Source organism: Ambystoma mexicanum, chromosome 9, assembly GCF_040938575.1.
Source record: "Ambystoma mexicanum isolate Mex_15411 chromosome 9, UKY_AmexF1_1, whole genome shotgun sequence".
Classification (NCBI taxonomy): domain Eukaryota; kingdom Metazoa; phylum Chordata; class Amphibia; order Caudata; family Ambystomatidae; genus Ambystoma; species Ambystoma mexicanum.
The window spans coordinates 1,283,105,154-1,283,130,765 of NC_090931.1; positions in this window are offsets into that span (position 1 = coordinate 1,283,105,154).

Genomic DNA, 25,612 nt, shown 5'->3' on the forward strand with positions numbered 1-25,612 from the left:
CCTGCCCATTATTGCTTCCTTGATGCTGTAGTTTGTAATGCCGTGCCTTGGTTTATTTATCAACCTGTTGTGCTGACATCAGTCCTTTCCGCCCATTTCATCGGGCGTTCAATGTCCTGTGGTTCCTCTTGCCATTCCTTCCTTACCGTCTGCAAGGTTGTCGTGTTCAAGCCACATATTTTCTGCCGCCGGGGTGTCCAGGAAGACCGCTTTACCTTTGTGTATCACTTTAAGGCTCAATGGGTACATCAACATATACTTCAAGTTGAGCTCACGTAGTCTTGCCTTCACCGGGATGAAGGAGTTTCTCGTGCGTTGTACAGTGGGGGTGTAGTCCGGGTACACCACTATTTTAGCATCTTGTCTCCTAATTTCCCCTCCTTCTATGGAGAATCTTAGTATTGTCTCTCTGTCTCTAAAGTTTAGGACTTTGGCGATCATTGGGCGTGGGTGTGAGCCCGGCGGAGGTCTTTTTTGTAGGGACCTGTGGGCTCGCTCTATAGAGAATCCTTGAGACAAATTGCCTGCCCCGATTTCCTGCTGTAGCATCGTCTCTATGAATTCTGTTGGGTCCGGGCCTTCCATGCCTTCCGGGACCCCAAGGAGTCCGATGTTGTTACGGCGGGCCCTCCCCTCCGCATCCTCCGACCTTGCCTCCAGCCTTGCCACCTTTAGTTCAAGGTCCTGGACCCTGGATTTGAGTTCCGTCGTGCTGTCTACATTGTCCTGTAGAGTAGCTTCCACTGAGGTCACTCTTTCAGTGAGGTTGCGGGCATCTTGCCTGATCAATTGTATGTCTGTTTTAACCTCATCGAATTTGGTTTCAAGTGATGTCCGTAGTGCCGTTATTGCCTGTAGTAACTGCATGTTTGTTGGGTCTCCCTCTTGAGTCGTTTGTGCTGCTGTTGTCCCTGTTTCTTGTTGCTGCTTGGGCCTGTCTGTTGTAAAGGAGTCCATTGTTGCGGCTTTCAGTTTGCCCTTGGGAGGTGACATCCCCTGCTTCTGGGTACCCGGTTCTTCACTCCGCCTCGGGACTCACTCGCTTGTTCTCAGGCTATAGGGTCAGTGGCTTTCTTCGCTGGAGCCTACGGTGGTGCGGCCCCTCCTAGCAGTCTTATTCTCCTGCGCCGGTGGTGCTGGGCCGTTGGTGGCTTCTATTATTTGGTGGTTGTGCAGTCGTGGTGTTGGCCCCCCGCCGGTGTGATCTCAGCTGTATCGGGTGTGGGGCACTGTGGCCGGTGTGCCTTCCCCCCTTGCGGGCCTGTGGCGTCTCTTGGGCATTCGGTTGTCACTGCACCTTACGTTCCGCAGCGCCTCTTTTCCCTGGGCCTCTAATTGTCCGGCATGCAGGGTGTCTTTGCCTATCCTTGGGCCGTGTGGCCCAGTGGCTATTCAGGCCGCTCCGGTGGCTGCGTGGGCCCGGGGAGTTGGTCCGTTCGGGGGGCCTTCAACTGTTTTATATAAAAGGGTGCAGGGCGCTAATTCATTGCGGGCGCAGCCATCTTGCGTGCAGCAGGGACCTCGCGTTACTCACCCCGTTTTCGTGGTGTGCTGATGCGATTCTTTCCAGAGGGCAGTGTCTGAGGTCGGAGACCAGTTCCCCCTCCCAGCGCTGCAGGATTTATGGTGCTGTGCTGCTTTTTTCCCTATATGCAGAAGGTGGAGAAATGTTGTGCCGTATGGCGGTCGCTGTCTGCGAGGCATTTGTTGGGGTTCAGAGGTGGTCCAGGTTGCCCGGGTCGGATCGCCGCGGACCGAATTGTCCGCCGAGGATGGATGTTGCCCGGCGGCGAAATCCTCCAGCCGCCGGGTTCCAGGTAGAGCCCCGATGTCCCCGGAAGGCTCAATGCGCCGCTCCGTGCAGCGTTCCCAGCTCTCCTAGGGGCCCACAACGGCCCAGGCCTCCAGTCTCCGCCTGCTCCCCTTCACCGCTCGGAAGCGGTGCACCCCTGGTGGCAGGCGCTGCGCGATAGTCTCGGCACAGGGGGGGGTGCAGATGTCTGAGCGCCGTCGGTGGCGCAGGTGTCTAGCGACTCGGCGCTCTCCGGGGCCGCAGACGCCGCCTCCCTCAGTTCTCAGCCTCTCCTCGTCTCGGGGCTCCAGGCGGAGTCGCGGGCGCCATCTTTGATTCCAGGGGGCCGGAGCGCGGAGGTCGCGTTTGTGTGCTGCCGGTTCCGTTTTATTCGGAATTCACCTTCAGGCGGTGCAGGATCGATTGGGGCAGCTGGGCATATATTTATTTGCGTCGTCGGGTTAGGTTGAGTGTTCTTTTGAAGGATCTGTTTCAGGATCGGGGCAGGAGCTCAAGGCAAGCACGTCCTCAGTCCATGGACCTAGGCCACGCCCCCCCCAGTCCACCCTCCCTATAACCCCAATACTATGGTGTACAGAGTCTTCAGAAGCTATTGAGTTCTTTCAGGGTTGTGAGAGCCGACTATTGTCCATTCTTGGCCTCTCAAGTGACATGCATGTTTTTAAGTATTTGTGGTTTATAGGAGTGGGCTTCCCTGTCTTTCACAAACTCATGGAAGAGGGTCCAGGTCACCAAGAACTTCCAGTACTTCCCAGCTCGAAGGGCCCATATCTTTTCCATAGCTATGACCCGCCAGATCTTTAAGTTATAAAATCCTGTTGGGTTTACCGCGATACACAATATCGAAGTAGAGTGTTGCTAACTCTGCTTTCTACTATTTTAATAAAACCAGTTATACAGCTATAATATAACTAGTCATTTTCTATCATGTTTTAAAAAATCGCCCTTTTCCTAAACTTTCTTTTAGAGAGAAAACCCTCCATCCAAACAAACCGCGTGACTACCCCTGCTACTATTTACAAGTTGGCAGTCAGGTAAACCTTTAAGTTGTAAATTAATTCTAAAGGCCCATAAAATACTATTTACAGTGTTTATGAGAAGGAACACAACTGATTTGGCCTGTTGTTTTCCCTCCCATTCATTAGGTTGCTACTTCACAAACAAGAGAAGTCACTCCACATGAACTGCTCTCCTCTTTGCTTCAAGTGGCACAGATTGTATACGACATCTTATTTAGTAATTGACATGCTATCTGATGTTTGTAACTTCACCCCTGAAGAATTTCCCGCCACCTATCCTATCCAAGGTCAATGGGAATGAAACATGTCGGGCTAATGTTTTCATTGTGAGATTGCTATCACAAGTTTAATAAGGCATTCACAGCTGTTCTGAACTTAGAACCATAATAAGCGTTTCAGTGTAGAAACGATTTTTTAGATTTGACACCAAAGGTGTGTCTCATCTTATATGTTATTGTTGCACACATTTTTTTCATGTCATATGGTCGTTCTGGTATATACTTATTAGTTTTGTTCTGTAATTCTAACAGTCTTCCCCCCTTTTTTTCCTGTGGTATTCGGTTTTTGTTGTGTATTGGTATAAGGTTTCACTTTTTTCCTTCCACAGTTTTCTCATCGAGTTTTTTGTCTAGAATTGGTTGTCTAGCATAAACTTGGTTGACACACTTGTCTTATTGTTTATGTATCATTGTGTTTGATCAGCATATTAGAAAGTTTGACGGCTTGTTCACCGTCTTTTTATGAATATTTTAAAAAAATAATTTTTTTCTCAATAAACTGTTTTTTAATCTAATTGTATGCATTTAATAAAAAGATATATATATTTTTCCAAAACATGATTGAAGTATCATTTGTTGCAATTGAGGAGTCCAGTTCATAGTACCTCCCCGTAGATGAATTTAGATCTGTAAGGGTAAACCTTTGAGAGGCGTTAAGACCATTTTGTTGTAACTTAAACACTTTGTATAGGGCACTGTCTTAAGCCTCTCCTTTTTAAAAAAAAACCCTAGTCCTTTTGCAAGTTTTTTAGCCGCCAGATCTTTACCCACCACCAGGCGGTCGTCGGACCCGATTCGCATTTGCATCTCTGAGCCAGGGTCATTCTCGCAGCTGAAAGTAGATGCGTGATTAAGGTGGCCTTGGGACCAGACATTGCTTAAGTGTCTTCGATATCCGCTCCTAATAAGATCGTCTTGGGCGACATAGGAAGCTCCACACTCACAATGTCTCTTATGTGCCCCAGCACTTCTTTCCAATATGTCACTGCTTTTGGACACGACCACCACATGTGGAATAGGTCTTCCCTCTCCCTGCAGTTCCGCCAACATGTAGAGGGGTAGTTCATGTTGATTTTGTGTAAACGATGGGGGGACCTGAACCACCTAAAACATATCTTGTAGGCTGATTCTTTGATCGAGGTACATTTGGATGAGCTGTGCGCTCTTGACCATATCTGACTCCACTCCTCATCTGTTATCGATTCCCCCATGTCTCGCTCCCAACTTTTCTTGTATGGGAGATTATCCTCTGGTTGTGCATTGCTCAATAGTTTATACACCCTAGTCACCCTTCTCGCTGTCGACCCTTCCTGCATGGTTAACTCCAGCCTGACCGGGGGCCTAGTGCCTGCCCTTTTCACCCCTGGGTGCGTGATCCAGTGCCTAATCTATGTATATCTATATCTCTATTATTCCCCGATTCCAAATTTCTGTTGGCAGTCAGCAAAGAGCAGGGGCGACCCGTCTGTGTGCATATCTTTTAGGATCAATGATTCTGCTCCCGACCAACCCTCCCAGAATTTCTGCTGAAGTCCTGGTGTAAAGTCTGGGTTGTATTTCAAAGGGGTAAATGGTCCCAACCCACTCTGGATATTTTTCCGCCCCAATGCTTTATCCCAGCTGTTTAAAGATATCTGGCTTGCTTCCAGCAGAGCCCCCCCTTTTCTCAGCACGCCGGTTTTAGTGCCTGCAATACCCTCAGGGGGTTCGTGCTAGCTGATTGTTCAATCTGGCACCACCCTATTAAGTCTTCCTATCTCGCCCATCTCAACATTGGCGTCAGGTGCGCCGCCATTATCTATCTCCCAACATCTGGGACTCCCAGTACGCCCAGGAGTGGAGGGCGCATCAGAATACGTTTTTGTACCCTGGGCCGCTTGCCTTGCCATATAAACTTGAATATTGCTTTTTGAAGCTCCCTGATCGCTGCTGGGGGAATAGCTACCGGCAGTGAGCCCACCACAGAGTAACCAGGGAAGGATGGTCATCTTAACCGCAGTGATACGTGCGAACCATGACAGTTCTTGGATATCCCATCTACGCATATCCTCTTGTAACTGTTTCCAGAGCGGTGTGAGGTTTGTTCTGTACAGTTTGGCTAGCCTATTTGTTAGGTGTATTCCTAGATATTCCAGGGAATCCCTTTCCCAAGTTAGGGGAAATGTCTTCTCCAAAAAACCGCAGTGATACGTGCGAACCATGACAGTTCTTGGATATCCCATCTACGCATACCCTCTTGTAACTGTTTCCAGAGCGGTGTGAGGTTTGCTCTGTACAGTTTGCCTAGCCTATTTGTTAGGTGTATTCCTAGATATTCCAGGGAATCCCTTTCCCAAGTTAGGGGAAATGTCTTCTCCAAAATCTCTATCTCCTCCCTTCTTTCCGTTATATTCATTGCTTTGGACTTGGAGAAGTTAATGGAGAACCCAGATGACCTCTCGAACCCCTGCAATTTTACCATGGCCCTGTGCATTGTGTTTTTAGTATCTTTCATAAAGAGCATTATATCATCCGCATATAATGCGATTTTGTGGGCCACCTGACCACATTCTACCCCTATGAACCCTGTGTCCTGCCTGATTCGGATTGCAAAAGGTTCCATATCCATCCTGAAAATTAGGGGAGAGAGGGGGCATCCCTGCCTTGTGCCTCGCCTAATTTTGATTTGTTCCGAATTCTGGCCGTTAACTATAAATCTCGTTGACGGGACTTGAAAATTAGCAAGCACCATCTTGGAGAATTCCTAACCGCACCCGAAGCCCTTAAGTACCAGCCTGAGGTATTCCCAATTCAGACTGTCGAAAGCCTGTCTGGCATCCAGTGCGGCCACCGAAACCCCTTGCTCTGTGCACACTCCTATATCTATATCTGTTGCCTGCTTCACGTTGTCCTGTGTATGCCTCCCCGCAATGAATCCTGCCTGGTCGTTATGTATGATACCAGGGAGGACTGTCATCAATCTAGTCGCCAGTATTTTAGCGTAGATCTTTGCGTCTGTGTTAAGTAGTGCTATGGGACGGTAGCTTTCACATTCTGAGGGATCCTTCCCAGGTTTTAGGATTAATATGGTTGTGGATCTACCCATATCGGCCGTGACCGATCCTTTTTCCCTGATTACGCTAAAGAGGCATGTCAGCAGGCCCAGTAACTGTGAGCGAAATGTTTTGTAATAGCCAGACCCAAGGCCGTCCGGGCCTGGGGCCTTATTTGCAGGCAATGCTGCGATAGCATCGCTGACCTCCTGCGCTATAATCGGGCCCCACAGTGCCTGTCTGTCCTGTTCCATAATCTGTGGTAGGGGAGTGGCCTGCAAATAAGATCTCTGTTGTTCGGGGTCTAAGTTTTCACTCATACTTTTTTGGGAAACAATTCTGGATGACCCAAGCAACTTCAGTGACTGGCAGCAGGGGAAGAAATCAATGCTGGTTCCGCCCAAATCTCTGGTGCACCAAATGACTGGTGAGACTAGCTGCCTGTCAATTGTATTGATATGATACTCTGTGAGCGCCAATGCAACAATAATTCAAGAGTAGGTCATGGTATTACGGGGCACTAACAGAGGAGCAAGAGGATGTTGTCCCTAAAATCATTAAACCCACCTCATTGTCGGGGTGTCTTTTTTAAAATAGTGTAAACGTAATCTTTTATAAGGACTCCAGTGTGTTCTGTTATGTCAAATTGAGATTCATTTATTCGTCCAGGATCACATGCTTTGGCTAAACGGTGAAGCATGGATTTTAATCCACTCTGCTATTCAAGCACTTGGCCACACACCTACCATGCTTTATTTGGTACAAATATTTTACTTTTGGATTTGAAGGCCTACAATAATACTGTTGTATATGGTTTACTTGCAGAATTCAGAAATTGGGGCAACCTGACATGTACATCTTTGTAGAAACATCTTAAGCTAAAAAAAATACCACCATAGCATTATTGTTCACATCCTGAAAGGAAAACAAAGTCCCAGAACGCAAAATAATAAAGGCCTAAACTATGTCCTTTTAACACCACTGTACATTTTGTGCACTTTCAGACACATACTGAAAGAAGTTGTGTAATAAACTAAGTTGGATATGAATTTTGAATTGTATATGGATGAGTGTATTAGGAGAGATTAGTATAGATTGTCTGTTGATGGGTGCGAATGAGCTGTCACCTATTTCTTTGTGTTTTGTCACAGTTGTGATTTTACCTGCATTGAATTGTTGCTCTTTAGATTCATTCATGATTTCTTGCGTCTAATGATTTTGTATCAATTGAAATAAATATTTTTGATCCCTTTATAAAAAAATATGTCCTCTGGATTCTCCTTTCAGTAAATTGTTACTTGGCTAGTCCCCACTCCAGAGAGTAGGGATTCCCTGCTTTTCAGCATAAAAGTTAATTCAGCCCGTGGCTTTGCAGGTGCTTGTTTAATTGTTTGAATTACGCATCCCTCTAGACTAGGTTTGCATATTTGTCACACTCCAGTGTCCCCCACGTGCACTCCCACAGTGATCAATTGGGTCTGGGATGGCTGAGTCCGAGACCATATCCTTTACAGAAGCCCAAATAGCACAACTTATTGAGGGTCCTTCGTTCTTTGAAAACGTTGTTACCTACTAATGAAAATGGCAGTTTCTCCAGTGAGGCTTTGCTCAGGCTTAAGAAAAAACAATTCTGCACTGAACTCCATAGTCATGTCCTTAAAGAATACCTCAAATCTCAGGCGCTACAGGTCAAAATGATTCCATTATTTTTTAGATAACCCTGAATATAAAATCTCATTTAGCCAAGTGGCCACTAAATGTAGTCGCGATTTGTTAGTGTTGACAATAACAATGGCCCACAGGGTAAGTGCCAAAATTGCAGACACTTGGGCTAAACAAAAACCTGAACAAGTCAATAAACAATTTGTGTAGACTGCAACTGTCCTAAAAGAAACAAATAAACTGAAAGACATTTTTCTTGAAAAAAAATATTTAGTTTATCCTTATTTGGCTGATGACTTCAACTTTCAGTCTTTATGGAAACCCAATCACGATACCCATTCCAACATGGGAAAGAAAAGATGGGTAACTTTTTCAGAACCTTCATCCAGTAATTCAGGGAATGATGGAGCCAATAACCATGCTGGCCCCAGTTTTGAATCAGGAGGGCAACCTTTTCGAGGAAGGGGCGGCCGCCAAGGTCGCAGAAATTTCCAACAATGTCGGGCATGCACACCATGCAGATGCAGAATGTGCAACTACAGAATACCGACGTCTGGGATCTCCAGACATGCAGTGGTAAATATATCTATCAGCATGTGAACTGAATACAACGTGTATTGTCCTTTGAACCCAGGCAAACGCCTAATGCCCTTCTTCTCACTAGCGAAATTAAACACTTCTTACACAAAATAAAACTTAAGTTCTTGTTTGCCAATAAAGAGATCAACTTAGAAGAGAATGTCACAGGACTACACGTTCGGTCGTCGTTTACTTCAAATACTTCAGATGTACCTGCTGAAGTGTTGACCTTTGAAAAAATGGTACTTGCGGAACTTGACAAAATCATCAATGACCACCATCATTCGTTCCACCCCAACCTTGCCTTTGCTGAGTTTCAGGCAGTAAATACTTTGGGGCAGGATCAGTCTATAGTCATTAAGGTTGTTGACAAGGGGGGAGGGATTGTAGTCATGTACGCCAACTCCTATGATCAAGAGATCAACAGACTGTTGGATATACCAGGCCACTATACGAAGATAGCTGTTATGAAGGAAGGCCATTTGTCACAAAAGGAATTTCACTTTATCAATTCTGCCATAAGAATTCCATTGTTGGATTTATCTAATTTCAATGTCACAGGCCATCTGCAGGTAGGATTATTCAGGAAGAAACCGAAAGAGAAACAACCTTACATTTTGAAAGTCAACATCCTAAAAGTCTCCTTGAGAATCTACCCTATGCGATGTTTCTACGATAACGCCGTAACTGCACTGACCTTGCTAGAGTCAATATACATGAAGACATTTTGCAAACTAGATTGCTATAACATGGTTCCTGAAAAAATGAATCAAACGCTGCAGGAAGAGAGTGAGATTCACCAACCGGGATAGCCTACTGATGCCAAAAACAAAATCCGACTCAGGCGATCGCTTAGTCTGTGCATCCACTTTTGGTCAACATAGTGAAGCCATTAAAGTGTCCATTCTAAAGAATTGGAGAATCCTGAATATATCAGAGGTGAAATTGGAGAAACCATTATTTGCATTAAAAAAAAGCAAACATTTAAAACCAATACTAACCAGAGCGAGTCGTACACCGGTTAAAGGAATGATCACTCAGAGCATCCACCTGACCCCAGTAGTGGGCCATTACCCCTGCATTTAATGTGTGGCATGTAAGTAGTCCAGAAAGACATTAAGATTCAATCATGAAGGCAGGTCTTGGAATTTGCATACATTCAACACTTGCAAAAGCAAGAATGTCATTTATGCCATACAATGTCCCTGTAAAAAGCTTTACATTGGGAAGACTTCGAGGGAGGTTCACCTTAGGATCAATGAACATCGGTCCAAAAATCCACAACCGTACATTGAATGCTCTATTAGTCCTACACTATCTGGAAATGGGGCACTCCCTGGAAGATCTTGCCTGGTTCTGCATAGAAAAAATCCATGATTTCAATAGCATTCAGGAAGCCAACAAACTATCCAATAAAGAGCAGATATGGATATTTAATCTTAAAACATTTGAGGGAGGGCTCAATTCCATGGAGCAATGGGACTTCAAATCATGAGGGCTTGCCTTGCTCAGTGACTAGCTTCCGCAGTCCCTCGACAATGGCTGACTCTTTTTAAGTATCTTACAAACTGGCTGACAGGCAGCTGCCTGGACCGTGCTGTTACACCAAGAGGGAGCACTAATGTGACCCTATTCCCCATCTCGATTCACCCTGTACACCCGACATTGTGCATTCTTGATCAGGTGTGGCCTCTATTACTTATAGGCATCATTCCAGTGCACCTACATAGGCCTTATGGGTTTATAAATGATTTTGTGCTTTCTCGATCAGATTTAACCCACATTACTCATTGGCACCATGCCTGCGCCCCAACACAGGCCCCATGGTTTTCTGAATTATTTTGTGGATTGTTTTTACGCAGCCTGAGCACGCTAATATACTACACAATATATCTTCTGTCGGCTTCAATGTTTGTTTCTAAATGTGGGCCCAGTTGCGTTTCTGCGTTCTAAATGGAAACTGCTTCACACACTGAGTAGAACGTGTACTGTATTTTTCCTTGCCCCAGAGGCCTCCCGCGGTAATGACTCCGCCTACATGTACCACGTCACTGAGCACATGACCTTTTGGACAGCCCTTAAAACTAGGGCTGTTCTACTTCCGGTTTAGGACTTTTGCCCGATGCCACCAGCAGCACGTTAGAAACTGCGATGGTTAATTCCAGGTAATGACCTACTTGACTCTGTTGACTTGCTTCCCAACGTTCTGCTATTAAGATCTCAGAAATCTCAGGCCCCAACGCACTTAATGTACTAATTGCAGTCACGTGTTCACTTCTTTGCATCAGCTGGGTTGGCCCATTCAGTCTTTTATCGATATTATATTGTGTGTCAGTCGATCAGTAGCAGGTGTTTTTTAAACATTGTCACAATTTGGTGTTTTCAGGATCATTGAGTCACGTTATTGACTCCTCCATTACTGCTGCGCTTTCTCCCAACGATTACGATTACGGTGGCAGCGAGACCTGGCAATTAATGAATTAAAGTGAGTCACTTGAACTGCATTTGTTTGTTTAAAGTTACTGTCACTCATTCCAATATGCGTGCAGATACGCACATTTCAATTATTAATTTTCTATTCCTTAAGATTAGGTCTGCCTTCTTGCGCAACTTATAGCACACAGTGTGCTGTGGTCTTTGTAGGCCACTAGCTGCAGAGCAATCCTCATGCAAAGATTTTTTTATGCATGCCTCCTCTGAGGCTCCATTGACTCAGAGGAAGATACTGCCCAGCACTGCAGATAGATCTTCCCCTTCCCTGTTCCCCTTTCCCCCCAGGTTACCACCCACCACGACTAAAAGTATGGGGTTGGTCTCTATCCATCTTGCACCACCATTGACTCACTGAAGGCACAGGGATTCAGGGCACCAGAATGATTGTGAGATGACCTGCCAGTCTTGGATGTGTCCCCTGCATGTGGCAAATTCATTATGGTAATTGTTGTCACTCATGTATGTGAATGGACAGTATTGCCATATGGCATTTGCAGTTTACATTAATTATTGTTCAATCACACCTGACTTATGTGGTTATATATATTTTGTTGTTGTAGAATGTCCTTTAGTCCCCTGATGAAGCTGTGGTGAAACAACACCTACACAATGAAAAAGGTTGGTCCTGTTAGTGTCTTGGAAGCTGTGCCTGTATTACATTGGATAACAACTTAGACTGACTGCAAGACAGAGGAAAAGAAAAAAAAGAAATACACACAAAATTGTGGAATATTGTCTTTCATTAATGAAATGTTTTGTGTATGATATGATATGATAATGCATTTGTAACGCGCCTATACACAAGTGTATCTTTATTTAGCATGTTGTGCAAATATGAATGTTGAATTGTATATGGATGAGTGTATTAGGATAGATGGGTGCAAATGAGTTGTTACCTATTTCTTTGTGTTTTGTCAGTTGTGATTTTAACTGCATTGAATTGCTGCTCTTTAGTTCATTCATAATTTCTTGTGTCTAATGATTTTGTATCAATTTAAATAAATATTTTTGATACCTTTATAAAAATATGATGTCCTCTGCATTCTCCTTTCAATCAATTGTTACTTGGATATGAAGATTGTGTCACAAACTTTCACCTCGTCGTTGTGCACATGTGTTAATGATGAGGCCATTTCGCTATCTACATAAATATAACAATTTTGTGTATGTTAAGGTGGTCAACAAGTCAGAAGCGGCGGCGCTGCCGTGCGGCTTGACGCTTACTGACGCTCACTGCCAGTTTAGGTCCTTTCCTCTATTAGGCTGGTCATGACGGCGTGTCAGCGTGTTGGCTGCAGATCCCTGCAGCTCCTCAGCCTCTGCGGCTTTCGCCTCCATAGCTTGCAGCGCTGGGACACAGAGCTCAGTACCGGATCGTTCTTGTTATCCGTGTTCCCTGTGTCACTCAGCTGTCTCTTTGACCTCCTGAGGCGGTGAGCACCTGAGAGGCTTGGCACTCAGGCTGACGCTCGAGAGGTCTGTGTCAGCTGAGTTGGCTCTCACCAAAGCGGTAAGCGCTTGTTTTTCCTCTGTGGATCCTGAATTGAAACAGCCCTTTTGGTGAGCGGGGGTGTGTTATCTGCTCAGCTGCAGCCCTCCCTTGGTGAAAGGAGCTGCTTGTATGCCCAGTTCAGTGACTGTTTCTAAGGTCTTGCTACAGATGGTTGACACTTTGGCCGTCAGCAAAAAAGGAAAGTGGAAAGGCCATTACAAGATTGGGGGTAGTGGGATCAGCAGGCTTAGCTATCCCTGCTCCTGCGCTTACTAGAGACCGAGTCCTTGAGGTCTTGTCTCTTAGCACATCCAGGAGATAGAGAGTGCAGAGTGGCCTCTCGGAATCGGAATTGCCTAAAACCGAGGACGATGCCTCCTCTCTTAATTGTTCAGCCCAAGATTCTGACAACTTCCTACCGATATCTAACTTCGCAGCTCTCGTATCATCGGGTTGCGATCTAGGAGCTGATAATAGTGATACCATAGAGTGTGCCCCTATTCCTGTTGTTTACTTTTCCTCCGAAGGGTTTGCGAAAACACACAGGCAATAACATGGATCATTTTATGCCATCTAAAGTTGCCCCGCAAGAGCAGGTTGGGCCCATTCCCTCCCTATCAGAACAATCAGCTCCTGTTCACTGACCAGGCCAGGAGTTACTCCTATGTACTAGACCCTTTGATCTTGACATACTGGCTGATTCACTGAGGAATTGGGCTGTGGATCTACGTTCACTGAGAGTGAACATTGTTTCACAAACAAATGTGCCCCCCAGTGCAAGTGATGGGACTCAGTTGTGTAAACTGGACAAATGGGACAAGGCATGCCAAGCTAACTTGCAAAGTGAGCTGTTAGATTAGGCCTCATAAACTGCCCAAAGTAGATGACAAAGTAGGTCTAAAAAAGTGTCAAATGCCCAAAGTAGATGACATGAGCATACATGACTTTGTTATGGACCAGAGAAACTTTGTCATCACCAATATTGGTAAGGTCGTTGGTCGGGAGCCTAGAGAAGCATTGCGGTATAAGGTCTTAGCCTGGCTAAAAACAAAGAACTGGCCCGGGTGTGGTCAGGCTATCGGACCTGAAGATCCTCCGCAGGCTAGACCTCAAGGATTGGTGTTCGCAATCTAATAATGTCTGTGTCCCAGTGGGCTGGGGGTCTAGTACGTTACCTGCATTTTTAAGTTGATGTAAATACCTTCCCAGAGGGTCCTCTAGCTGTAACTTGATTATCTGACGTCCCTTGTTGTTTAAGGAGTCTTTTTCTTTGCCTTTTTTGATGTATTAATTGTGTTTTTTGGTCTCCCACATTCTCTTCTCTTTTATGTTGTTGGTTTGTATTTGCACTTTGGATGTCTTATATACCTGGATTCTTGTTTTTTGTTCTCTTGTGCAAGTTCTGCCTGTATCTTTTGTCGCTGTTTGTATGCGCCCTTAAGCCTTAAGGGCGCATACAAACAGCAACAAAAGATACAGGCAGAACTTGCACAAGAGAACAAAAAACAAGAATTCAGTGCACAATAAAAATGATTAAACATAAACATCGTGGCTACAAACAAATCTTTAAAATGGGTAACAGCTTTTACTGCACTTTAATTGAATTTGAAGTGAACACTGAACTGGTGCTGTTTTGGGTCGTTCAGTTGTAAATTACTCGTCTGCATAAGAAAGGCTCTGTGAAAAGAAACTAACTTCAGCAACATGGCTCTGCTGAACCAAAGGAATGTGATTGCAGGTCTTAAGGTGCTAGCTGCAGAGCCTTTGACTATCCAGTGTGTGTGTGTCTGTCTCCACCAGGCCGTGACTGGCAAATGGGCAGTGCTCGCTCGTCCCAGCCGAGCCGATTCTAAATATGGCAAGGTAGAAAGAAAACGCGCACAAAGAAATACCAGCTTTTACCAATGCTTTGAATTACAACCAATTGTGCAGGAAAATATCCCAAACTGCAACCCTCCCTCGCGCTCTCATGACATTTTAGATCACGAGGCTGTGTGCACGTAAATTCAAGGCCTCTGAAAATAAAACCACCATAAGCGCCATCTTATAACAAAGTCTCCCCGTCAATCCTGCAACTAAAGTGATGTAAAAATCTAGAGAAAGACAAAATCATTTCTTACGTGGCCATGTTTATTAACAATATGGTGTTGTAAATAAGTATTTTTTAAACATTAAAAAAAGAAAATGAATGCAAAATAAGAAAATGCCATGTCCCTTTTATAGTCAAATTAAATGTAAATGGCAATAAAGTGCTCAATTTGGCTTAACCTGCCAAGAGTGTTGTGAAAAGCAGCAGTATTTTACCATTTCAAAATAGGCTTACTATTTGTAGGTCTGGAGTGCAAGTGGAATCAAAGGAGAGTTCCCCATGGGTGTGTTTTGGGCAGGGGCTGGGAGGGAGGTAGCATAGGCATTATCATGGCCATGGGATGGAATGGGCAGGGGAAGAACCAAAAGGTTGTATGTGATTTCCTCAAAAACAATTGGTTGAGGGAGATTTTGTAAAACTGCATTTATTTCGTTTGGTGTTGAGACATTTCAGTGCAAATGTAAGCTGGACCCCCCCCCCCCAACACACACCCCACAGCCTACTCTCCACTGTTTCTTTATTTTTTTAGTTTATTACAAACTTTAAAAAAAAGAAGACAATGTATTACAATAAATAACATACATCTCATGAACAAAAAAGTAGAGTTAATAGGAAATAATAATTAAAAAAAACATTGGCCCAACATATGATTCTTTTAACGGCCGTTGCACTTTCAACCACAAACCACACTGAAATTTGTCAGCAATTATTTAAAGACTCGACGAGCAGTTTGCTCATTTGCTCTAAATAGAAAGTAAGAGCGAATGTCAATTTTCTATCACTGCCTTCTGCTAATAATGTCCACCAATCATCTCGGCATAGCGAAGGTCTTTTTGTTATTTCTAGGCCAAGATATTTAGTTCGTAGATCTCTGATACCAGGGCAAAAAATTGTCAGATGTTTTAAAGTTTCTTTAGCTGTGTCACAATCTACAATTCCAGTTAAAAGATAAGCAGTTAGATCTGAGCTTTAGTGTTTTCTTTGTGTCATACAAATTCAACCGGAACAGCAGGAAAAACGTCTGCAGCATTTATCAGGACATTTTGATAAATAGTTTTGCAGGTTATTATACACCTTGGATTCAGGCGCCACCAATTGCATACATACACTTATGCTGCGATCTTTCTTCTAAAGTCTGAATCCAATTCAACTGCCATAACTTTTTTTTCACCCGATTAGGATTCCTTCTAAGAGCCAGATTATCAGAGTTTAGTTGTGTTAATAACTCCTCACAGGGTTTCACCCATTCCTCCAGAACAGAGTCTTTACAGCCACTTGCTTCTTTCTTTAGGGTGTGAAATTGGGCTGGAGTGTCAGAGCATATCAGTTCTCGGTACAAGTTGAGTGTGTTCCATATTACTCTTGCATCTATAGATATGAGTCCAAGTTCATATCTAATACATGCAGTTGGCGTACCTTGTGGCAAGAGTAAGATTTTCCGCCAGAACGTGTTTTCACATGTGGCCCAAATTGAGTTTGGGCATCCAAGGACTGCTTCTGCGCCATAAATCAGCACCGGTACGACCTTAGTTTTATAAAAGTCAACAACAGGTTTAAGAGTAAATTTGCCATACCTCTTATTTAACAACATACTGTTACGCTCACCTGGTTCCCACAGGGGTGTCGAGCGGAACTGGACAGCCACGGTCTCTACCAACGTGATGCGTAGTGCAGAGATGACCGACTGGACTGGCCCACCTAGCTTCGTCTGCTTGACCCGTAGAAGTAGTCTCCTAAAGGCAGAGAAAGGGAATTAGCCATCCGTGGATTTGAGTATTAGCACCTCACTGCATCCCCACTTATCACCTCTGATATTCCCTTTCACAAAGCTCACCTTATAGTTTTGTATGATGAGCTCTCCATCCTGCGAGGAACGCAGGGGCGCGTTGATGGCCAGTTACTTCACTGGCTTGAGGATATTGAAAGAGTTCCAGACAAATCTTGGCTCCAAATCTCCTGGCGAAGGGCCAAACGTATATAGTTCTTAAGAGTTCAAAAATGTCTGAATAATCACTTTTGTCCAATTCCTTTGTTTCTCTTGCAGCTTAGACCCAAAAGAAGATTGTCTTGTGGAAGCTGAAAGTGTTCAGGTAAGAATCTGTGTTATCCAACACTGTCTGGTAAATAATGCCAAGGTTTAACTCTCTGCTTTCTCTTTTCTTGCAGGTGCGGTGTAGGAAGATTGGCGTGCTGGTGGATAAAACCTCCGGCAGTAAAATCAGGTAAGTGTATGGTGGCAAAGAGATTGTCCTTGTTTGTTCCCTCGGCTCACCTTGTGTTTTCTTGTCCCCCTTAGGTGCTGGAATGCGGCAACATAATGATGGAGACAGCGCCGGATCGTATAGAGGCTGCGAGGAACGGTGCGTATGGCGCGGCGCTGCTGCTGGCGATGCGACGTGTTTAAAATGAAGTCTGTTTCTGGTTCGAATATGAGCTGAATCCGGAATCAGGTAAGAAATCCAGTAATGTTCTTGTTCTAACCTTTCTTCTTCTTTTCCTTCTTTCTAGGCTCTCTGGACTCGAGGCGGGGGTGGCAGGAGGCTGGATGCTGACTGCAGGCACGGTAAGCGTTACGCTGGAGGATGCAGAATGATGCGAAGCGTGTGCTGCTCTTCGGGCGTGGTTTAAATAGCCTCCAAAGTAGTCCCAGTTAAGTATTCCTCCACAACCACAACCGAGTAACAAAATAGTCCCTAAGGTAAAGTAGTCCCTTCCAGGCCTCACATGGGCTTGGATCCCTTGCAGCATGGTCTGCATCAGGTAAGTTTTAACATATGAGCCTGGCGCCTATGGTGCCAGGACTGATGCCCCATATGAGCCTGGCACCATAGGCGCTAGGACTGTACCCAGATAGCCCCTAACAAAGGTTGCTGGGCTTTCTCTAGGTAACATGATGCCTGCTTCCGGGGTTGATGGACTTGGTCTGGATGCCTGGGGGTAGGCATCATGACAGCACCCCCCCCCCCCCAAGGCCCCTCCTAAAGTCGTTCTTCCCCTTGGTCTTGGTTTGTCTGGGAAATTCCGGTGGAATCTTCTCACCAACCGAGGTGCATGAACGTGGTCACTAGGTTCCCATGACCTTTCTTGTGGTCCGTAACCTTTCCAGTCAATTAAATAAAAAAGTCTTGACTTAACCATTTTGGAGTCCAGGATACTTTTAACTTCAAATTTGGGTTCCCTGTCTATAAGGATGGGGTCAGGTGGCTTGGTTAGTCTTGTCCCAGGTTGTACTGGCTTCAGAAGTGACACATGGAAGTTGGGGTGAATTCGCATACTAGTAGGTAATTCCAATTTGACGGCCACCGGGTTGATAATGGCCTTAATAGTGTAAGGTCCCAAATATCTAGGGTTAAAAGTCTGCGTTCCTTTTAGAGGTATGTGTTTTGTGGCCAACCAAACTTGATCCCCCATCTGGTATTGTGGAGCAACACTTCTATGCTGATCAGCATTTTTCTTGTATTTTTCTTTCGCTTGCTTCAAATGTTCAGTTGCTTCCTTAAAGGCTTGTGTAATAGTAGTGTGCAGATGGTTCACTGCGGGCATTTCTAAGTGTTGGGGCGAGTCAAGTTCTGAGGTTCGAAGATGGTGCCCGTATATGGTATAAAAGGGGCTTTGTCCAGTTCCAGAATGTACAGAGTTATTGTAAGCGTATTTGGAAATCCATAGAATGTCCTTCCAATTACCTTCAGTCTAGTGTAACATACAACGCAGGTACTGCTCAAGAGTCTGGTTGGTCCTCTCTGTCGGACCATCGGTCTGGGTATGGTGACTGGTTGATAGCCTCAGGTCGATTTGCGCCAATTGACAACATTTCTTCCAAAAATGTGAAATGAATTGACCACTTCGGTCAGAGACCAATACGGAAGGAAATCTGAGTATTCGAACAATGTTTTCGAGGAACTCCTTGGCCAGAATTGAAGCGGAAGGTAATCCCTTTAAAGGAATAAAGTGGGCCATCTTGGAAAAAAGATCCACAATAACTAGAATGGTGTTAAATCCGTTACATGGAGGTAGATCGGTAATAAAGTCTAACGAAAAGGTGTGCCATGGTGTAGGTGGAATATCCAAAGGTTGTAAAAGGCCAGCGGTTTTTTTCTTCTGACTTTTGTTTTAGGCACAAATGCCACAAGACATTACAAATGACGTTACATCTTTTCGCCAGGTGGGCCACCAGAATTGTCTCTTAATTTTAGCTTCAGTTTTTGCAATACCTGGGTGCCCTTCCATCACGGTGTCATGATAATTGGAGATGACTAGTTCTTGTATTTCCTTGTGTGGTAGAAATAGTCATCCTTGATAGTAAGGTAGGTCATTGACGACTGAGTAGTCTGGGCCTTTCTTTACCCAGTCCTGCAGGGCTGTTGGATCGAAGAGTTGTTGGATCTTTACCTGAATATCCTCTAGTGTCTGTAGAGTAGTTATGCCAAGAATTCTTTGTTCTGAAATTATAGGCACCGGTTCTGGGCTCGCATATGCCTCTCCCAACCCTATTGGGGATAAGGCATCTGCCTTGCCATTTTTACAGCCTGGTCGATAAGTGATCACAAAATCGAACTCGGCAAAAAACAATGCCCATCGAAGTTGGCGCGACGATTGGGCCTTGGCTGTTTTTAAATACTGCAAGTTCCGGTGATCAGTGATTACAGTAATGGTATGCCTGGCACCGAGAAGATAATGCCGCCAAGCCTTGAAGGCAGATTTGATGGCTAAAAACTCTTTATCGGTAACCGCAGAGTTTAACTCGGGTGCTGAGAACTTTCTGGACCAAAATGCTACTGGGTGAAGTTGACCGGTTTCAGGATCCTTCTGGGACAGGACAGCTTCCATGACTAAACTGGATGCATCAGTTTCAACTATGTATGGAAGTTCAGGGCGTGGATGCTTTAAGACAGATGCAGACGTGAATTTCGCTTTCAGCTCTTGGAAGGCCTTTTCAGCTTCTTCGGTCCTCAAGAAGCGTTTGTTTTTTCGCAAAAGTGCTGTGAGAGGGTGTACAACATGTGAGAAGTCTGGAATGAATCTGCGGTAGAAATTAGCAAATCCGAGCATGCTTTGTACCCCTTTAACTGAACTGGGTGATGGCCACTTGAGAATTGCGTCCACCTTTCGAGAGTCCATTCGGACCCCTTTTGGAGTCAGGATAAAGCCAAGGAATTCAACTTCCATAGCATGAAAAACGCATTTTTCCAATTTTGCATATAACTTGTGCTGGCGTAGTTTCTCAAGGGCTGCACGAACGTGCTTCACATGGTCTGATTCTGAAGAGGAGTACACTAGAATATCGTCTATGTATACGACAACACAGACGTCAATGAGTTCACGAAGGACATCGTTCATAAAATACTGGAAGGCTGCTGGTGCATTGCACAACCCGAAGGGCATCACCTGGTATTCGAATAACCCATACTTAGTGCGAAAAGCAGTCTTCCATTCGTCGCCTTTCTTTACACGTACCAGATGGTATGCCCCTCGGAGATCTAATTTAGTGTCGATGCAAGTGTCCTTTACTTGGTCTAGTAATTCGGGGATCAAAGGCTAATGTGTACCGGTTCTTAACCGTGATTTGATTTAATGCGTGGTAGTCTATGCACGTTCTGAGGTCACCTTCCTTTTTTGGCACGAAGAACAAAGCTGAAGATGCAGGGGACTTGGATGGACAAATGAAGCCATTAGCAAGGTATTGGTCCAAGTATTGTCGTAGGTGAAGGTTTTTGGGTTCTGTAAGGGCGTAGATCCTACTACATGGAGGTTATGCACCGGGTATGAGATCGATTTGACAATCGTATGATCTGTGAGGTGGTAACGTGTTTGCCTGTTCTTTTTGGAAAACATCCTGGAATTCTTGATATTCCTGAGGTAACTGCACGACTGGAGTAGTGACGGTGGCCAGGCCTTTGTTCAAGAGTTTTTTCGGGTAACAAGTATGTGCACAATCCGGGAAGGTTATTCTCTTCTCTCGCCAATCAATACAAGGATTATGTGTTTCCAACCAAGGTATCCCCAGTATTATTTGGAACTTCGGGGCTTTGATTAAATCAAACACAATAGTCTCTCGATGCCCATCCTGACCCAATAGTGTAATCTCTGCGGTGGAATGAGTTACAGGTCCAGAGGCAATTTCAGTTCCATCGACTGTGGTGATGACATCCAAAGTGGTCTTTTTGCAGAGAGGTAGATTCATCCTAGAAGCCAATTCGTAGTCCACATAGTTTCCTATGGCCCCGCTATCAATGTATCCCCTTACTGCGTGCATACGTGATGGCTGCCTTGGATCTATAAGGACCATTGATATGATGAAGTGCGAGGTCAGAGTATCCTTCTTCAAGCTCGGCAAACGGACCTCTACGCTTGTCGGGCGTAGTCGTTTCGCGAGTCAGACTCCATATGGCTTTTATCAGCGACTCCAACCACTTTTTTGGGTGGTTTTACAGGGCAATCCCGTAGAAAATGTCCCGAAGTTCCACAGTACAGACACAATTGCATTTGCCGTCTCTTTTCTCTTTCCTTTTGAGTCAATGGTCCTTTGACTCCTCCGATTTGCATGGGTTCTGAGGCATCTGTTCCTTTGGGGGTAGCGTTGGATTTAACCAACACCCGGTTCTGGAACTTGGCTCTGTCAGCCTTTCTATTCTGAAGTCTGTGAACTAACTTGACCACTAAGTCTATATATTCAGAACAGTCTATAGGTGGGTTCACAACTTGAGCCAAAACATCTTTGAGTTCTCCTCGAAGTCCATGATGAAATAACATAACCCGTTTTACCTTGGGCCATCCAGTTTCCACCACCAACCTATTGAAGGTTGCGATGTATGTTAGAAGGTCCTGGTTACCCTGTCGTAGGGACAACAGTTCGTTATCCAGGGCCTGTCCTTGGGAGTGCCGGGCAAATAGTCTTTCCATGCTCATTTGAAAACCCTGAAAATCCCGAAGAATAGGGTCATCCTGATTGACTAGTGGAATTGACCAATCCGCTGCACTGCCGCTGAGATATGATAATACGAAGGCTACTTTGGCTTAATCGTTTGGAAAGGCTCCAAGTCTGCATAAAAAGTGCAAACGGCATTGGATTATAAACACGGCAAATCTTTTCGGGTCCCCCGCAAAGCGTTCTGGCGGGGCTAAAGGGATAGTTCCTGGTAAAATCACTTGCACAGGGTTGCTTGGTGAAACAGGGGTTGGAATCCCCCTGTGTCCAGGTAAGGGTGTTTGCCCAGCTTGGTTTTGCAATAATTGTCTAGCAAGATCATCAGTGTGTTCCTTAGAAACAATCAGCTCTCTCCTGAGGGTATTAGTTTCTTGGCGAGCGGCATGTACTTCAGCCCTAAGTTCCCCTAGTAATTGGGCCAGTTGGTCAGTTTCTGAGGTCTCCATGACAACTGGGTGGGGATTTGTAGGATGGCTTCGCGTTCTGTTACGCTCACCTGGTTCCCACTGTCATGATGCCTACCCCCAAGGAGCCAGACCGGGCCCAGCAACCCCAGAGGCAGACATCATGTTCCCGAGGGAAGTCCCAGCGGCCCCAGGTAGGGGCCCTTTGGACTCAGTCCTAGCGCCTTTGGCGCCAGGCTCATGTTGGACAACAGTCCAGGCGCCATAGGCGCCAGGCTCATAAAGGATGACTTTGTGTTAAGAAGTGCTTGGTGTGAACTTACCTGATGCAGACCGTGCTGCAACATCCAGGCCACCTAGAGGCCTGAATGGGACTATTTTACCTATGGGACTACTTAACCACACGGGTGTGGCCGGAGGAAGAATATATACCTTAGAGGAAGAATACATACCTGGAACTACTTTGAAGGCTATTTAAGCCACGCCCAAGCAGCAACTCAAGCTTTGCGTTGTTCTGCACCTAGCAGCTGGACGCTCACCGTGCCTGCTCCTGCATCCGGACTCCAGCCATGCCCGACAGCATCCTGGAACACCTGTAAAGGGAGAAGAGAGGAGAACAGGAGAAAGAAGAGACATTACCTGCTTAATCCGCATTCCAGAGTCATCTCGCCGACGATCCTACAGGGAAGACATTCATTTTCAAAAGCACATCGCATAGCTCGCTGCAGCGCAGCATTCCACTCACCTTTACTAGGTACCTTTTTGCCCATCAGCGACCATCTGGATCTTCCGCCGCATTTCAGCGCCTAAAGGAGAAAAAGACAAGAACAAAGGTGAGCTAGGGAAGAGAAAAAGAAAGGCTTAATTTCCACCATAAGACTTACCTGTTGGGTCAATCCCTCTTCACTTCGGGTCGGCGCCGTTTCTTCGGCATTTCCGAACCCCGGCCCCTAAGGGGAAAAAGACATTAGCATTAGTGAGCGAATGCAAGGACATTAGCGGAACGCTCATCAAAGACTTACCTGATATTTACTGGGACATCTCTTCTCACTTCGGGTCGGCGCCGTATCTTCGGCATTTCCGAACCCCGGCCCCTAAGGGGAAAAAGACACAAGCATTAGTGCATTAATGCAAGAACACTAGAGGAACCACTCATCAAAAACTCACCAGAAGTTTCCTTTGACGGTTCCATTCCCTAACTCGGAATCTTCATTCAGCACCTGAAATAGAGAAAACAGACAATGGTTATTTAAAGCTTGAACTTGCAACAGAATTCTTACGATACCTTACCGGAAAAGTCAAGCTAACTTGAACTCTCACCAATCCGAGATCCAGTGAAGTAACTGGATAACAACGCGCCCCTGCATCAGAAGTAGGATGGAGAGCTCGTCCTTTCAGACCCTAAGGTGAGACTTCACGGGGAATCGCAGAAGGGTTTCGTGGAGGGTGAGAAGGGGAGTGGGAGGCCTACGCATTATCCCGCAGATTGTTAATACTCCCTTTTCACACACAGAAGGATATTTCTACGAGCCAGACAAGCCAGATTTGGGGGTCCGGTCCATTCCATCTTCCGAGTCCTGCGCATCACCCTAGAAAAGGCCACAGCAATCCAAACCAGGCCAGCGCCTCCGTGGGAGTCAGGTGAGCGTTACAGAACGCGAAGCCTACCTACAATTTCCTACCCGGGCGCTATGGATACTTCCGAGACAGACCAGCTGGCCCAACTTTTGGGGGAATTACGGGCAGAAGTACATTCCGCCTTCCAGGAGACTAACGCTCTCAGGAGAGAACTGATCCTATCCAAGGAACGAACTGATGACCTGGCCAAACAGCTGTTGCAAGGTCAGGCAGGACAAACTCCGTTACCTGGTTCCGGGGGGTAATCCCACTCCTGTGGTTTCGAATAACCCGGTACAAATCAATCTACCTGGAAATATGCCACTGGCCCCGCCTGAACGTTTTGATGGGGACCCCAAGAAATATGCCGTTTTCATGAACCAATGTCGCTTACACTTTCTGTAACGCTCACCTGATTCCCGCAGAGGCGCCGGTCTTGACTGGGTGAATGCCGTATCTTCAGAGGTGATGTGTAACACACGGTTGGCTCTTTGGGCTGGACCTCTGTGCACTGTATGTCTGACTCGAAGAGTAAAATGTCTGCAGATAGAAAATATGGGATTAATGAACTGGGGTTATTGGGTGCCTCCCTCCTCTTCCCTTTCTCTTCTCCTGTAGAACCCCAAAGGTTAACGCCCTCACCTTAGGTAAGTGAACGCCGAGCTCTCCATCTGCCTCGGGGCAGGGTGCCGTAACCAGTTTCTTCACTGGATAAGGGTGCAGGCCTCTTGACCTCAGAGGACTGCTGTCCGTCGTTAACTGCACGAACGGTAAGTTCTGGGCACTTCAAATGTCTTAAAAGTCTTTTGTAATGATATCCCTTGTTTTGCAGGGTTCCGGCGATGGCGGATGGCGGGCTGATGAGAGTTGAGGATCAAACCCGCGTGAGGAATAGAAGCGCCTGGAAGCACGTAAGTAAGCGCTTGTAGCCTGCTTCACGATGCGCACTAATTGTCCCTTTTATCTTGCAGGTACAAGTTTGGAGCTTTAGAGAAGCTGAAGTGTGCTGGAATACCCACTGGATTCGGCGTGGGAAGGAGTAATGGCACGTGAGTAATAAAGTTGCCCAATGTCTTTAAACGCACCTTCTTTTGTCTTTCAGATGCGGGATGCAGCGCCGAAGGCCTCCGGAGCGTGCGAAGAGCTGGTAAGCTTTTGTCTTTCAGATGCCGGAATGCAGTGCGAAGACCTCCGGAGCATGCGAAGAGTAGGTAAGCCTTTGTCTTTCAGATGCCGAAATGCAGCACGAGGCGTTGGTGACAGCCGATGGACCAGGTAAGAGATGCGCTGCCACTGAAGACCGTAGTGCTAACCTGTTCTTTCTTTGTCTTTACAGGTGCTGCTGAAGACTGGATTCCAGGATGGTAAGCCTTTGTTCCCTTAGGCCCAGGATCAGAAGCAGAAGACACGATGAGCGTTCTGCTGCAGAGAATGCAGAATAACGCAAAGCAAGATTCATCCATCGGGTGTGGTTTAAATAGCCTCCTGTAGTGCTTAGGTGTCTCCTTCCACAGCCACGCCTAGGTAAGAAAAGAGTTCCTGCTTTCCAGAGGAGTTCCAGTGTTCTGAACCTAGGGAGTGGCTCCTGCCCCACCCAACAGGAAAAGTAGTCCCAAAGAGAAGAGGATCAGGGGTTCAACTGGCAGGTAAGTAAGCAGCATGGTCTGCTGCAGGTAAGTCCACCCAAGCATTATGTGCCCGGCGCTTCCAGCGCTGGGACTGGGCATCTTTATGAGCCTGGTGCCACTGGCGCCAGGACAGGGTCCAAAAGGTCCCAATTGGGACTGGCTGGCACTCGGAACCGGGGTTATGGGTCTGCTTCCAAGGGAGTCGGGCAAGTCCTGATCTTTTGGAAGCAGAGATCATGACAGCAACCCCCCTCAAGGCCCCTCCCAAACCGGGCTTCTCCGGGGGTTTGGGCTTGTTAGGAAATGTTCGATGAAATCTTTTGATTAGACGAGGCGCATGGACATATTCTGCAGGTTCCCAGGATCTTTCTTGGGGACCGTAGCCTTTCCAGTCAATCAGGTAAAATAGTTTAGATTTGGAGATCTTGGAATCCAGGATGCTTTTGACTTCAAACTCGAGTTCTCCATCAACTAGAATAGGTTTTGGAGATGTAGTTAGTCGGGTTTGAGGTTGCACGGGTTTTAATAGAGAGACGTGGAAGACCGGATGTATCTTCATGTGAGGGGGCAAGTCCAACTTG